Below are 16036 nucleotides of genomic sequence, written 5' to 3'. Positions count from 1 at the left end.
CATCTTGCCCAAATTCCAGAAACTTTTTATTAGTTAAGAAAAAAAAAGTACAGAGCTTTCTACCAAAGACCACTTAACATGTCTGTATGGCCTTCTTTTGTCACTATTGGCAGTAAGTTGTACCAGGAAAAGGAAAGGGATGAAAATGTTGTAATTTATGTTGTTAAATGGAAATCTCAACATATAAAAAGAAGTCAAAATGTCTGATTCGTCCACCAAAGAACACTTCAGAAACTTTTGACAGTTTTAATATCTTTGTCAACTTAAACATTTAACACATTTTCCATTTTCTGATCAATCCAAAAACACTGCATAACCTTTGAATTTTTTTTAAAAAGAGATCTTTTTTTTTTTTTTTTTAATTGCCAGTGGCGTAAAAGAGTATATTACATTTTGACTGTGTATCACTCTAGCTATTTTTTTTCGTTGACCTTCTATATACAAGCAGGTGAGGCTCTGTGGCGCAATGGATAGCGCATTGCACTTCTAGTGTATTGAAGGCATTCAAAGGTTGTGGGTTCGAGTCCCACCAGAGTCGTTGTGTTTTGCTAACAAAGCAGTCAAACCTTTGTAAGAAATACTCCTTCAATACTACAACTACAACATGAAAAACAATCTTAACAAATCTCTAACATAGGTGGTTAACTAGATGCATTCAGAAGGGATCTTAGAATAAGAAGTTAAGAAAGTTGAATAAATATTACCAACAATTACATTTAAATTAATAATGATGGAAACCTGAGCTTAATGTATCACATTACACTTTGATTCTCCATTTATATTAAAGGACTCAAAGAGCTGTTCCCCTTAAACCATGGATGTCAGCTCATATCGTTAGGTGCAAATCAGAAACATCTTGCCCAAATTCCAGAAACTTTTTATTAGTTAAGAAAAAAAAAGTACAGAGCTTTCTACCAAAGACCAGTTAACATGTCTGTATGGCCTTCTTTTGTCACTATTGGCAGTAAGTTGTACCAGGAAAAGGAAAGGGATGAAAATGTTGTAATTTATGTTGTTAAATGGAAATCTCAACATATAAAAAGAAGTCAAAATTTCTGATTTGTCCACCAAAGAACACTTCAGAAACTTTTGACAGTTGTAATATCTTTGTCAGCTTAAACATTTAACACATTTTCCATTTTCTGATCAATCCAAAAACATTGCATAACCTTTGAATTTTTTTTTAAAAAGAGATCTTTTTTTTTTTTTTAATTGCCAGTGGCGTAAAAGAGTATATTACATTTTGACTGTTTATCGCTCTAGCTATTTTTTTTCGTTGACCTTCTATATACAAGCAGATGAGGCTCTGTGGCGCAATGGATAGCGCATTGGACTTCTAGTGTATTGAAGGCATTCAAAGGTTATGGGTTCGAGTCCCACCAGAGTCGTCGTGTTTTGCTAACAAAGCAGACAAACCTTTGTAAGAAATACTCCTTCAATACTACAACTACAACATGAAAAACAATCTTAACAAATCTCTAACATAGGTGGTTAACTAGATGCATTCAGAAGGGATCTTAGAATAAGAAGTTAAGAAAGTTGAATAAATATTACCAACAATTACATTTAAATTAATAATGATGGAAACCTGAGCTTAATGTATCACAGTACACTTTGATTCTCCATTTATATTAAAGGACTCAATGAGCTGTTCCACTTAAACCATGGATGTCAGCTCATATCGTTAGGTGCAAATCAGAAACATCTTGCCCAAATTCCAGAAACTTTTTATTAGTTAAGAAAAAAAAAGTACAGAGCTTTCTACCAAAGACCACTTAACATGTCTGTATGGCCTTCTTTTGTCACTATTGGCAGTAAGTTGTACCAGGAAAAGGAAAGGGATGAAAATGTTGTAATTTATGTTGTTAAATGGAAATCTAAACATATAAAAAGAAGTCAAAATTTCTGATTCGTCCACCAAAGAACACTTCAGAAACTTTTGACAGTTTTAATATCTTTGTCAGCTTAAACATTTAACACATTTTCCATTTTCTGATCAATCCAAAAACACTGCATAACCTTTGAATTTTTTTAAAAAGAGATCTTTTTTTTTTTAATTGCCAGTGGCGTAAAAGAGTATATTACATTTTGACTGTTTATCGCTCTAGCTATTTTTTTTCGATGACCTTCCATATACAAGCAGATGAGGCTCTGTGGCGCAATGGATAGCGCATTGGACTTCTAGTGTATTGAAGGCATTCAAAGGTTGTGGGTTCGAGTCCCACCAGAGTCGTCGTGTTTTGCTAACAAAGCAGACAAACCTTTGTAAGAAATACTCCTTCAATACTACAACTACAACATGAAAAACAATCTTAACAAATCTCTAACATAGGTGGTTAACTAGATGCATTCAGAAGGTATCTTAGAATAAGAAGTTAAGAAAGTTGAATAAATATTACCAACAATTACATTTAAATTAATAATGATGGAAACCTGAGCTTAATGTATCACAGTACACTTTGATTCTCCATTTATATTAAAGGACTCAAAGAGCTGTTCCCCTTAAACCATGGATGTCAGCTCATATCGTTAGGTGCAAATCAGAAACATCTTGCCCAAATTCCAGAAACTTTTTATTAGTTAAGAAAAAAAAAGTACAGAGCTTTCTACCAAACACCACTTAACATGTCTGTATGGCCTTCTTTTGTCACTATTGGCAGTAAGTTGTACCAGGAAAAGGAAAGGGATGAAAATGTTGTAATTTATGTTGTTAAATGGAAATCTCAACATATAAAAAGAAGTCAAAATGTCTGATTCGTCCACCAAAGAACACTTCAGAAACTTTTGACAGTTTTAATATCTTTGTCAGCTTAAACATTTAACACATTTTCCATTTTCTGATCAATCCAAAAACACTGCATAACCTTTGAATTTTTTTTTAAAAAGAGATCTTTTTTTTTTCTTTTAATTGCCAGTGGCGTAAAAGAGTATATTACATTTTGACTGTGTATCACTCTAGCTATTTTTTTTCGTTGACCTTCTATATACAAGCAGATGAGGCTCTGTGGCGCAATGGATAGCGCATTGGACTTCTAGTGTATTGAAGGCATTCAAAGGTTGTGGGTTCGAGTCCCACCAGAGTCGTTGTGTTTTGCTAACAAAGCAGTCAAACCTTTGTAAGAAATACTCCTTCAATACTACAACTACAACATGAAAAACAATCTTAACAAATCTCTAACATAGGTGGTTAACTAGATGCATTCAGAAGGGATCTTAGAATAAGAAGTTAAGAAAGTTGAATAAATATTACCAACAATTACATTTAAATTAATAATGATGGAAACCTGAGCTTAATGCATCACATTACACTTTGATTCTCCATTTATATTAAAGGACTCAAAGAGCTGTTCCCCTTAAACCATGGATGTCAGCTCATATCGTTAGGTGCAAATCAGAAACATCTTGCCCAAATTCCAGAAACTTTTTATTAGTTAAGAAAAAAAAAGTACAGAGCTTTCTACCAAAGACCACTTAACATGTCTGTATGGCCTTCTTTTGTCACTATTGGCAGTAAGTTGTACCAGGAAAAGGAAAGGGATGAAAATGTTGTAATTTATGTTGTTAAATGGAAATCTCAACATATAAAAAGAAGTCAAAATGTCTGATTCGTCCACCAAAGAACACTTCAGAAACTTTTGACAGTTTTAATATCTTTGTCAACTTAAACATTTAACACATTTTCCATTTTCTGATCAATCCAAAAACACTGCATAACCTTTGAATTTTTTTTAAAAAGAGATCTTTTTTTTTTTTTTTTTAATTGCCAGTGGCGTAAAAGAGTATATTACATTTTGACTGTGTATCACTCTAGCTATTTTTTTTCGTTGACCTTCTATATACAAGCAGGTGAGGCTCTGTGGCGCAATGGATAGCGCATTGCACTTCTAGTGTATTGAAGGCATTCAAAGGTTGTGGGTTCGAGTCCCACCAGAGTTGTTGTGTTTTGCTAACAAAGAAGTCAAACCTTTGTAAGAAATACTCCTTCAATACTACAACTACAACATGAAAAACAATCTTAACAAATCTCTAACATAGGTGTTTAACTAGATGCATTCAGAAGGGATCTTAGAATAAGAAGTTAAGAAAGTTGAATAAATATTACCAACAATTACATTTAAATTAATAATGATGGAAACCTGAGCTTAATGTATCACATTACACTTTGATTCTCCATTTATATTAAAGGACTCAAAGAGCTGTTCCCCTTAAACCATGGATGTCAGCTCATATCGTTAGGTGCAAATCAGAAACATCTTGCCCAAATTCCAGAAACTTTTTATTAGTTAAGAAAAAAAAAGTACAGAGCTTTCTACCAAAGACCACTTAACATGTCTGTATGGCCTTCTTTTGTCACTATTGGCATTAAGTTGTACCAGGAAAAGGAAAGGGATGAAAATGTTGTAATTTATGTTGTTAAATGGAAATCTCAACATATAAAAAGAAGTCAAAATGTCTGATTCGTCCACCAAAGAACACTTCAGAAACTTTTGACAGTTTTAATATCTTTGTCAACTTAAACATTTAACACATTTTCCATTTTCTGATCAATCCAAAAACACTGCATAACCTTTGAATTTTTTTTAAAAAGAGATCTTTTTTTTTTTTTTTAATTGCCAGTGGCGTAAAAGAGTATATTACATTTTGACTGTTTATCGCTCTAGCTATTTTTTTTCGATGACCTTCTAGATACAAGCAGATGAGGCTCTGTGGCGCAATGGATAGCCCATTGGACTTCTAGTGTATTGATGGCATTCAAAGGTTGTGGGTTCGAGTCCCACCAAAGTCGTGTTTTGCTAACAAAGCAGACAAACCTTTGTAAGAAATACTCCTTCAATACTACAACTACAACATGAAAAACAATCTTAACAAATCTCCAACATAGGTGGTTAACTAGATGCATTCAGAAGGGATCTTAGAATAAGAAGTTAAGAAAGTTGAATAAATATTACCAACAATTACATTTAAATTAATAATGATGGAAACCTGAGCTTAATGTATCACATTACACTTTGATTCTCCATTTATATTAAAGGACTCAAAGAGCTGTTCCCCTTAAACCATGGATGTCAGCTCATATCGTTAGGTGCAAATCAGAAACATCTTGCCCAAATTCCAGAAACTTTTTATTAGTTAAGAAAAATAAAGTACAGAGCTTTCTACCAAAGACCACTTAACATGTCTGTATGGCCTTCTTTTGTCACTATTGGCAGTAAGTTGTACCAGGAAAAGGAAAGGGATGAAAATGTTGTAATTTATGTTGTTAAATGGAAATCTCAACATATAAAAAGAAGTCAAAATGTCTGATTCGTCCACCAAAGAACACTTCAGAAACTTTTGTCAGTTTTAATATCTTTGTCAACTTAAACATTTAACACATTTTCCATTTTCTGATCAATCCAAAAACACTGCATAACCTTTGAATTTTTTTTAAAAAGAGATCTTTTTTTTTTTTTTTTAGTTGCCAGTGGCGTAAAAGAGTATATTACATTTTGACTGTTTATCGCTCTAGCTATTTTTTTTCGATGACCTTCTAGATACAAGCAGATGAGGCTCTGTGGCGCAATGGATAGCGCATTTGACTTCTAGTGTATTGAAGGCATTCAAAAGTTGTGGGTTCGAGTCCCACCAGAGTCGTGTTTTGCAGACAAATCTTTGTAAGAAATACTCCTTCAATACTACAACTACAACATGAAAAACAATCTTAACAAATCTCTAACATAGGCGGTTAACTAGATGCATTCAGAAGGGATCTTAGAATAAGAAGTTAAGAAAGTTGAATAAATATCACCAACAATTACATTTAAATTAATAATGATGGAAACCTGAGCTTAATGTATCACATTACACTTTGATTCTCCATTTATATTAAAGGACTCAAAGAGCTGTTCCCCTTAAACCATGGATGTCAGCTCATATCGTTAGGTGCAAATCAGAAACATCTTGCCAAATTCCAGAAACTTTTTATTAGTTAAGAAAAAAAAAAGTACAGAGCTTTCTACCAAAGACCACTTAACATGTCTGTATGGCCTTCTTTTGTCACTATTGGCAGTAAGTTGTACCAGGAAAAGGAAAGGGATGAAAATGTTGTAATTTATGTTGTTAAATGGAAATCTCAACATATAAAAAGAAGTCAAAATGTCTGATTCGTCCACCAAAGAACACTTCAGAAACTTTTGACAGTTTTAATATCTTTGTCAGCTTAAACATTTAACACATTTTCCATTTTCTGATCAATCCAAAAACACTGCATAACCTTTGAATTTTTTTAAAAAGAGATCTTTTTTTTTTCTTTTAATTGCCAGTGGCGTAAAAGAGTATATTACATTTTGACTGTGTATCACTCTAGCTATTTTTTTTCGATGACCTTCTAGATACAAGCAGATGAGGCTCTGTGGCGCAATGGATAGCGCATTGGACTTCTAGTGTATTGAAGGCATTGAAAGTTTGTGGGTTCGAGTCCCACCAGAGTAGTTGTATTTTGCTAACAAAGCAGACAAACCTTTGTAAGAAATACTCCTTCAATACTACAACTACAACATGAAAAACAATCTTAACAAATCTCTAACATAGGTGTTTAACTAGATGCATTCAGAAGGGATCTTAGAATAAGAAGTTAAGAAAGTTGAATAAATATTACCAACAATTACATTTAAATTAATAATGATGGAAACCTGAGCTTAATGTATCACATTACACTTTGATTCTCCATTTATATTAAAGGACTCAAAGAGCTCCAAAGAGCTTAATGTATCACATTACACTAACAAAGCAGTCAAATCTTTGTAAGAAATACTCCTTCAATACTACAACTACAACATGAAAATCAATCTTAACAAATCTCTAACATATGTGGTTAACTAGATGCATTCAGAAGGGATCTTAGAATAAGAAGTTAAGAAAGTTGAATAAATATTACCAACAATTACATTTAAATTAATAATGATGGAAACCTGAGCTTAATGTATCACATTACACTTTGATTCTCCATTTATATTAAAGGACTCAAAGAGCTGTTCCCCTTAAACCATGGATGTCAGCTCATATCGTTAGGTGCAAATCAGAAACATCTTGCCCAAATTCCAGAAACTTTTTATTAGTTAAGAAAAATAAAGTACAGAGCTTTCTACCAAAGACCACTTAACATGTCTGTATGGCCTTCTTTTGTCACTATTGGCAGTAAGTTGTACCAGGAAAAGGAAAGGGATGAAAATGTTGTAATTTATGTTGTTAAATGGAAATCTCAACATATAAAAAGAAGTCAAAATGTCTGATTCGTCCACCAAACAACACTTCAGAAACTTTTGACAAATTTAATATCTTTGTCAGCTTAAACATTTAACACATTTTCCATTTTCTGATCAATCCAAAAACACTGCATAACCTTTGAATTTTTTTTAAAAAGAGATCTTTTTTTTTTTTAATTGCCAGTTGCGTAAAAGAGTATATTACATTTTGACTGTTTATCGCTCTAGCTATTTTTTTTCGTTGACCTTCTATATACAAGCAGATGAGGCTCCGTGGTGCAATGGATAGCGCATTGGACTTCTAGTGTATTGAAGGCATTCAAAGGTTGTGGGTTCGAGTCCCACCAGAGTCGTTGTGTTTTGCTAACAAAGCAGTCAAACCTTTGTAAGTAATACTCCTTCAATACTACAACTACAACATGAAAAACAATCTTAACAAATCTCTAACATAGGTAGTTAACTAGATGCATTCAGAATGGATCTTAGAATAAGAAGTTAAGAAAGTTGAATAAATATTACCAACAATTACATTTAAATTAATAATGATGGAAACCTGAGCTTAATGTATCACATTACACTTTGATTCTCTATTTATATTAAAGGACTCAAAGAGCTGTTCCCCTTAAACCATGGATGTCAGCTCATATCGTTAGGTGCAAATCAGAAACATCTTGCCCAAATTCCAGAAACTTTTTATTAGTTAAAGGACCACTCTAGGCACCCAGACCACTTCAGCTTAATGAAGTGGTATGGGTGCCAGGTCCAGCTAGGGTTAACTAATTTTTTTATAAACATAGCAGTTTCAGAGAAACTGCTATGTTTATCAATTAGTTAAGCCTTCCCCTTTTTCCTCTAGTGGCTGTCTCACTGACAGCCGCTAGAGGCGCTTGCGTGATTCTCACTGTGAAAATCACAGTGAGAGCACGCAAGCGTCCATAGGAAAGCATTATGAATGCTTTCCTATGTGACCGGCTGAATGCGCGCGCAGCTCTTGCCGCGCGTGCGCATTCAGCCGACGGGGAGGAACGGAGGCGGAGAGGAGGAGGAGAGCTCCCCGCCCAGCGCTGGAAAAAGGTAAGTTTTAACCCTTTTCCCCTTTCCAGAGCCGGGCGGGAGGGGGTCCCTGAGGGAGGGGGCACCCTCAGGGCACTCTAGTGCCAGGAAAACGAGTATGCTTTCCTGGCACTAGAGTGGTCCTTTAAGAAAAAAAAAGTACAGAGCTTTCTACCAAAGACCACTTAACATGTCTGTATGGCCTTCTTTTGTCACTATTGGCAGTAAGTTGTACCAGGAAAAGGAAAGGGATGAAAATGTTGTAATTTATGTTGTTAAATGGAAATCTCAACATATAAAAAGAAGTCAAAATTTCTGATTCGTCCACCAAAGAACACTTCAGAAACTTTTGACAGTTTTAATATCTTTGTCAGCTTAAACATTTAACACATTTTCCATTTTCTGATCAATCCAAAAACACTGCATAACCTTTGAATTTTTTTTAAAAAGAGATCTTTTTTTTTTTAATTGCCAGTGGCGTAAAAGAGTATATTACATTTTGACTGTTTATCGCTCTAGCTATTTTTTTTCGTTGACCTTCTATATACAAGCAGATGAGGCTCCGTGGCGCAATGGATAGCGCATTGGACTTCTAGTGTATTGAAGGCATTCAAAGGTTGTGGGTTCGAGTCCCACCAGAGTCGTTGTGTTTTGCTAACAAAGCAGTCAAACCTTTGTAAGAAATACTCCTTCAATACTACAACTACAACATGAAAAACAATCTTAACAAATCTCTAACATAGGTAGTTAACTAGATGCATTCAGAATGGATCTTAGAATAAGAAGTTAAGAAAGTTGAATAAATATTACCAACAATTACATTTAAATTAATAATGATGGAAACCTGAGCTTAATGTATCACATTACACTTTGATTCTCTATTTATATTAAAGGACTCAAAGAGCTGTTCCCCTTAAACCATGGATGTCAGCTCATATCGTTAGGTGCAAATCAGAAACATCTTGCCCAAATTCCAGAAACTTTTTATTAGTTAAGAAAAAAAAAGTACAGAGCTTTCTACCAAAGACCACTTAACATGTCTGTATGGCCTTCTTTTGTCACTATTGGCAGTAAGTTGTACCAGGAAAAGGAAAGGGATGAAAATGTTGTAATTTATGTTGTTAAATGGAAATCTCAACATATAAAAAGAAGTCAAAATTTCTGATTCGTCCACCAAAGAACACTTCAGAAACTTTTGACAGTTTTAATATCTTTGTCAGCTTAAACATTTAACACATTTTCCATTTTCTGATCAATCCAAAAACACTGCATAACCTTTGAATTTTTTTTTAAAAAGAGATCTTTTTTTTTTTTTTTTAATTGCCAGTGGCGTAAAAGAGTATCTTACATTTTGACTGTTTATCGCTCTAGCTATTTTTTTTCGTTGACCTTCTATATAAAAGCAGATGAGGCTCTGAAGCTTTGTAAGAAATACTCCTTCAATACTACAACTACAACATGAAAAACAATCTTAACAAATCTCTAACATAGGTGGTTAACTAGATGCATTCAGAAGGGATCTTAGAATAAGAAGTTAAGAAAGTTGAATAAATATTACCAACAATTACATTTAAATTAATAATGATGGAAACCTGAGCTTAATGTATCACATTACACTTTGATTCTCCATTTATATTAAAGGACTCAAAGAGCTGTTCCCCTTAAACCATGGATGTCATCTCATATCGTTAGGTGCAAATCAGAAACATCTTGCCCAAATTCCAGAAACTTTTTATTAGTTAAGAAAAAAAAAGTACAGAGCTTTCTACCAAAGACCACTTAACATGTCTGTATGGCCTTCTTTTGTCACTATTGGCAGTAAGTTGTACCAGGAAAAGGAAAGGGATGAAAATGTTGTAATTTATGTTGTTAAATGGAAATCTCAACATATAAAAAGAAGTCAAAATTTCTGATTCGTCCACCAAAGAACACTTCAGAAACTTTTGACAGTTTTAATATCTTTGTCAGCTTAAACATTTAACACATTTTCCATTTTCTGATCAATCCAAAAACACTGCATAACCTTTTAATTTTTTTTTAAAAATAGATCTTTTTTTTTTCTTTTAATTGCCAGTGGCGTAAAAGAGTATATTACATTTTGACTGTGTATCACTCTAGCTATTTGTTTTCGATGACCTTCGAGATACAAGCCGATGAGGCTCTGTGGCGCAATGGATAGCGCATTGGACTTCTAGTGTATTGAAGGCATTCAAAGGTTGTGGGTTCGAGTCCCACCAGAGTCGTTGTGTTTTGCTAACAAAGCAGTCAAACCTTTGTAAGAAATACTCCTTCAATACTACAACTACAACATGAAAAACAATCTTAACAAATCTCTAACATAGGTGTTTAACTAGATGCATTCAGAAGGGATCTTAGAATAAGAAGTTAAGAAAGTTGAATAAATATTACCAACAATTACATTTAAATTAATAATGATGGAAACCTGAGCTTAATGTATCACAGTACACTTTGATTCTCCATTTATATTAAAGGACTCAAAGAGCTGTTCCCCTTAAACCATGGATGTCAGCTCATATCGTTAGGTGCAAATCAGAAACATCTTGCCCAAATTCCAGAAACTTTTTATTAGTTAAGAAAAATAAAGTACAGAGCTTTCTACCAAAGACCACTTAACATGTCTGTATGGCCTTCTTTTGTCACTATTGGCAGTAAGTTGTACCAGGAAAAGGAAAGGGATGAAAATGTTGTAATTTATGTTGTTAAATGGAAATCTCAACATATAAAAAGAAGTCAAAATGTCTGATTCGTCCACCAAAGAACACTTCAGAAACTTTTGACAGTTTTAATATCTTTGTCAGCTTAAACATTTAACACATTTTCCATTTTCTGATCAATCCAAAAACACTGCATAACCTTTGAATTTTTTTAAAAAGAGATCTTTTTTTTTTCTTTTAATTGCCAGTGGCGTAAAAGAGTATATTACATTTTGACTGTGTATCACTCTAGCTATTTTTTTTTCGATGACCTTCTAGATACAAGCAGATGAGGCTCTGTGGCGCAATGGATAGCGCATTGGACTTCTAGTGTATTGAAGGCATTCAAAGGTTGTGGGTTCGAGTCCCACCAGAGTAGTTGTGTTTTGCTAACAAAGCAGATAAACCTTTGTAAGAAATACTCCTTCAATACTACAACTACAACATGAAAAACAATCTTAACAAATCTCTAACATAGGTGGTTAACTAGATGCATTCAGAAGGAATCTTAGAATAAGAAGTTAAGAAAGTTGAATAAATATTACCAACAATTACATTTAAATTAATAATGATGGAAACCTGAGCTTAATGTATCACAGTACAATTTGATTCTCCATTTATATTAAAGGACTCAAAGAGCTGTTCCCCTTAAACCATGGATGTCAGCTCATATCGTTAGGTGCAAATCAGACACATCTTGCCCAAATTCCAGAAACTTTTTATTAGTTAAGAAAAATAAAGTACAGAGCTTTCTACCAAAGACCACTTAACATGTCTGTATGGCCTTCTTTTGTCACTATTGGCAGTAAGTTGTACCAGGAAAAGGAAAGGGATGAAAATGTTGTAATTTATGTTGTTAAATGGAAATCTCAACATATAAAAAGAAGTCAAAATGTCTGATTCGTCCACCAAAGAACACTTCAGAAACTTTTGACAGTTTTAATATCTTTGTCAACTTAAACATTTAACACATTTTCCATTTTCTGATCAATCCAAAAACACTGCATAACCTTTGAATTTTTTTTAAAAAGAGATCTTTTTTTTTTTTTTTAATTGCCAGTGGCGTAAAAGAGTATATTACATTTTGACTGTTTATCGCTCTAGCTATTTTTTTTCGATGACCTTCTAGATACAAGCAGATGAGGCTCTGTGGCGCAATGGATAGCCCATTGGACTTCTAGTGTATTGATGGCATTCAAAGGTTGTGGGTTCGAGTCCCACCAAAGTCGTGTTTTGCTAACAAAGCAGACAAACCTTTGTAAGAAATACTCCTTCAATACTACAACTACAACATGAAAAACAATCTTAACAAATCTCCAACATAGGTGGTTAACTAGATGCATTCAGAAGGGATCTTAGAATAAGAAGTTAAGAAAGTTGAATAAATATTACCAACAATTACATTTAAATTAATAATGATGGAAACCTGAGCTTAATGTATCACATTACACTTTGATTCTCCATTTATATTAAAGGACTCAAAGAGCTGTTCCCCTTAAACCATGGATGTCAGCTCATATCGTTAGGTGCAAATCAGAAACATCTTGCCCAAATTCCAGAAACTTTTTATTAGTTAAGAAAAATAAAGTACAGAGCTTTCTACCAAAGACCACTTAACATGTCTGTATGGCCTTCTTTTGTCACTATTGGCAGTAAGTTGTACCAGGAAAAGGAAAGGGATGAAAATGTTGTAATTTATGTTGTTAAATGGAAATCTCAACATATAAAAAGAAGTCAAAATGTCTGATTCGTCCACCAAAGAACACTTCAGAAACTTTTGTCAGTTTTAATATCTTTGTCAACTTAAACATTTAACACATTTTCCATTTTCTGATCAATCCAAAAACACTGCATAACCTTTGAATTTTTTTTAAAAAGAGATCTTTTTTTTTTTTTTTTAGTTGCCAGTGGCGTAAAAGAGTATATTACATTTTGACTGTTTATCGCTCTAGCTATTTTTTTTCGATGACCTTCTAGATACAAGCAGATGAGGCTCTGTGGCGCAATGGATAGCGCATTTGACTTCTAGTGTATTGAAGGCATTCAAAAGTTGTGGGTTCGAGTCCCACCAGAGTCGTGTTTTGCAGACAAATCTTTGTAAGAAATACTCCTTCAATACTACAACTACAACATGAAAAACAATCTTAACAAATCTCTAACATAGGCGGTTAACTAGATGCATTCAGAAGGGATCTTAGAATAAGAAGTTAAGAAAGTTGAATAAATATCACCAACAATTACATTTAAATTAATAATGATGGAAACCTGAGCTTAATGTATCACATTACACTTTGATTCTCCATTTATATTAAAGGACTCAAAGAGCTGTTCCCCTTAAACCATGGATGTCAGCTCATATCGTTAGGTGCAAATCAGAAACATCTTGCCAAATTCCAGAAACTTTTTATTAGTTAAGAAAAAAAAAAGTACAGAGCTTTCTACCAAAGACCACTTAACATGTCTGTATGGCCTTCTTTTGTCACTATTGGCAGTAAGTTGTACCAGGAAAAGGAAAGGGATGAAAATGTTGTAATTTATGTTGTTAAATGGAAATCTCAACATATAAAAAGAAGTCAAAATGTCTGATTCGTCCACCAAAGAACACTTCAGAAACTTTTGACAGTTTTAATATCTTTGTCAGCTTAAACATTTAACACATTTTCCATTTTCTGATCAATCCAAAAACACTGCATAACCTTTGAATTTTTTTAAAAAGAGATCTTTTTTTTTTCTTTTAATTGCCAGTGGCGTAAAAGAGTATATTACATTTTGACTGTGTATCACTCTAGCTATTTTTTTTCGATGACCTTCTAGATACAAGCAGATGAGGCTCTGTGGCGCAATGGATAGCGCATTGGACTTCTAGTGTATTGAAGGCATTGAAAGTTTGTGGGTTCGAGTCCCACCAGAGTAGTTGTATTTTGCTAACAAAGCAGACAAACCTTTGTAAGAAATACTCCTTCAATACTACAACTACAACATGAAAAACAATCTTAACAAATCTCTAACATAGGTGTTTAACTAGATGCATTCAGAAGGGATCTTAGAATAAGAAGTTAAGAAAGTTGAATAAATATTACCAACAATTACATTTAAATTAATAATGATGGAAACCTGAGCTTAATGTATCACATTACACTTTGATTCTCCATTTATATTAAAGGACTCAAAGAGCTCCAAAGAGCTTAATGTATCACATTACACTAACAAAGCAGTCAAATCTTTGTAAGAAATACTCCTTCAATACTACAACTACAACATGAAAATCAATCTTAACAAATCTCTAACATATGTGGTTAACTAGATGCATTCAGAAGGGATCTTAGAATAAGAAGTTAAGAAAGTTGAATAAATATTACCAACAATTACATTTAAATTAATAATGATGGAAACCTGAGCTTAATGTATCACATTACACTTTGATTCTCCATTTATATTAAAGGACTCAAAGAGCTGTTCCCCTTAAACCATGGATGTCAGCTCATATCGTTAGGTGCAAATCAGAAACATCTTGCCCAAATTCCAGAAACTTTTTATTAGTTAAGAAAAATAAAGTACAGAGCTTTCTACCAAAGACCACTTAACATGTCTGTATGGCCTTCTTTTGTCACTATTGGCAGTAAGTTGTACCAGGAAAAGGAAAGGGATGAAAATGTTGTAATTTATGTTGTTAAATGGAAATCTCAACATATAAAAAGAAGTCAAAATGTCTGATTCGTCCACCAAACAACACTTCAGAAACTTTTGACAAATTTAATATCTTTGTCAGCTTAAACATTTAACACATTTTCCATTTTCTGATCAATCCAAAAACACTGCATAACCTTTGAATTTTTTTTAAAAAGAGATCTTTTTTTTTTTTAATTGCCAGTTGCGTAAAAGAGTATATTACATTTTGACTGTTTATCGCTCTAGCTATTTTTTTTCGTTGACCTTCTATATACAAGCAGATGAGGCTCCGTGGTGCAATGGATAGCGCATTGGACTTCTAGTGTATTGAAGGCATTCAAAGGTTGTGGGTTCGAGTCCCACCAGAGTCGTTGTGTTTTGCTAACAAAGCAGTCAAACCTTTGTAAGTAATACTCCTTCAATACTACAACTACAACATGAAAAACAATCTTAACAAATCTCTAACATAGGTAGTTAACTAGATGCATTCAGAATGGATCTTAGAATAAGAAGTTAAGAAAGTTGAATAAATATTACCAACAATTACATTTAAATTAATAATGATGGAAACCTGAGCTTAATGTATCACATTACACTTTGATTCTCTATTTATATTAAAGGACTCAAAGAGCTGTTCCCCTTAAACCATGGATGTCAGCTCATATCGTTAGGTGCAAATCAGAAACATCTTGCCCAAATTCCAGAAACTTTTTATTAGTTAAAGGACCACTCTAGGCACCCAGACCACTTCAGCTTAATGAAGTGGTATGGGTGCCAGGTCCAGCTAGGGTTAACTAATTTTTTTATAAACATAGCAGTTTCAGAGAAACTGCTATGTTTATCAATTAGTTAAGCCTTCCCCTTTTTCCTCTAGTGGCTGTCTCACTGACAGCCGCTAGAGGCGCTTGCGTGATTCTCACTGTGAAAATCACAGTGAGAGCACGCAAGCGTCCATAGGAAAGCATTATGAATGCTTTCCTATGTGACCGGCTGAATGCGCGCGCAGCTCTTGCCGCGCGTGCGCATTCAGCCGACGGGGAGGAACGGAGGCGGAGAGGAGGAGGAGAGCTCCCCGCCCAGCGCTGGAAAAAGGTAAGTTTTAACCCTTTTCCCCTTTCCAGAGCCGGGCGGGAGGGGGTCCCTGAGGGAGGGGGCACCCTCAGGGCACTCTAGTGCCAGGAAAACGAGTATGCTTTCCTGGCACTAGAGTGGTCCTTTAAGAAAAAAAAAGTACAGAGCTTTCTACCAAAGACCACTTAACATGTCTGTATGGCCTTCTTTTGTCACTATTGGCAGTAAGTTGTACCAGGAAAAGGAAAGGGATGAAAATGTTGTAATTTATGTTGTTAAATGGAA

The 16036-nt window shown here is 34.1% G+C and overlaps 7 non-coding genes across 7 annotated transcripts; all 7 read left to right on the top strand.

The window, feature by feature from the left end:
- The first annotated feature begins 1302 nt into the window (after window positions 1-1302).
- TRNAR-UCU (transfer RNA arginine (anticodon UCU)) lies at window positions 1303-1388 on the top strand. The gene is given in 2 exon segments: window positions 1303-1339; window positions 1353-1388. It is a non-coding gene; the product is annotated as a tRNA-Arg (tRNA).
- A 759-nt stretch (window positions 1389-2147) lies between these two features.
- On the top strand, window positions 2148-2233 carry TRNAR-UCU (transfer RNA arginine (anticodon UCU)). The gene is given in 2 exon segments: window positions 2148-2184; window positions 2198-2233. It is a non-coding gene; the product is annotated as a tRNA-Arg (tRNA).
- A 765-nt stretch (window positions 2234-2998) lies between these two features.
- On the top strand, window positions 2999-3084 carry TRNAR-UCU (transfer RNA arginine (anticodon UCU)). The gene is given in 2 exon segments: window positions 2999-3035; window positions 3049-3084. It is a non-coding gene; the product is annotated as a tRNA-Arg (tRNA).
- Window positions 3085-5548: 2464 nt separating this feature from the next.
- On the top strand, window positions 5549-5634 carry TRNAR-UCU (transfer RNA arginine (anticodon UCU)). The gene is given in 2 exon segments: window positions 5549-5585; window positions 5600-5634. It is a non-coding gene; the product is annotated as a tRNA-Arg (tRNA).
- A 3221-nt stretch (window positions 5635-8855) lies between these two features.
- On the top strand, window positions 8856-8941 carry TRNAR-UCU (transfer RNA arginine (anticodon UCU)). The gene is given in 2 exon segments: window positions 8856-8892; window positions 8906-8941. It is a non-coding gene; the product is annotated as a tRNA-Arg (tRNA).
- Window positions 8942-10454: 1513 nt separating this feature from the next.
- On the top strand, window positions 10455-10540 carry TRNAR-UCU (transfer RNA arginine (anticodon UCU)). The gene is given in 2 exon segments: window positions 10455-10491; window positions 10505-10540. It is a non-coding gene; the product is annotated as a tRNA-Arg (tRNA).
- Window positions 10541-13002: 2462 nt separating this feature from the next.
- On the top strand, window positions 13003-13088 carry TRNAR-UCU (transfer RNA arginine (anticodon UCU)). Its single transcript is given in 2 exon segments — window positions 13003-13039; window positions 13054-13088. It is a non-coding gene; the product is annotated as a tRNA-Arg (tRNA).
- The last annotated feature ends 2948 nt before the right edge of the window (window positions 13089-16036 follow it).

Source organism: Pelobates fuscus, chromosome 4 (genome assembly GCF_036172605.1).
Source record: "Pelobates fuscus isolate aPelFus1 chromosome 4, aPelFus1.pri, whole genome shotgun sequence".
In the NCBI taxonomy this organism is placed as follows: domain Eukaryota; kingdom Metazoa; phylum Chordata; class Amphibia; order Anura; family Pelobatidae; genus Pelobates; species Pelobates fuscus.
The sequence above is the reverse complement of the archived record's forward strand: the minus strand, read 5'-3'. Positions and strand labels throughout refer to the sequence as shown.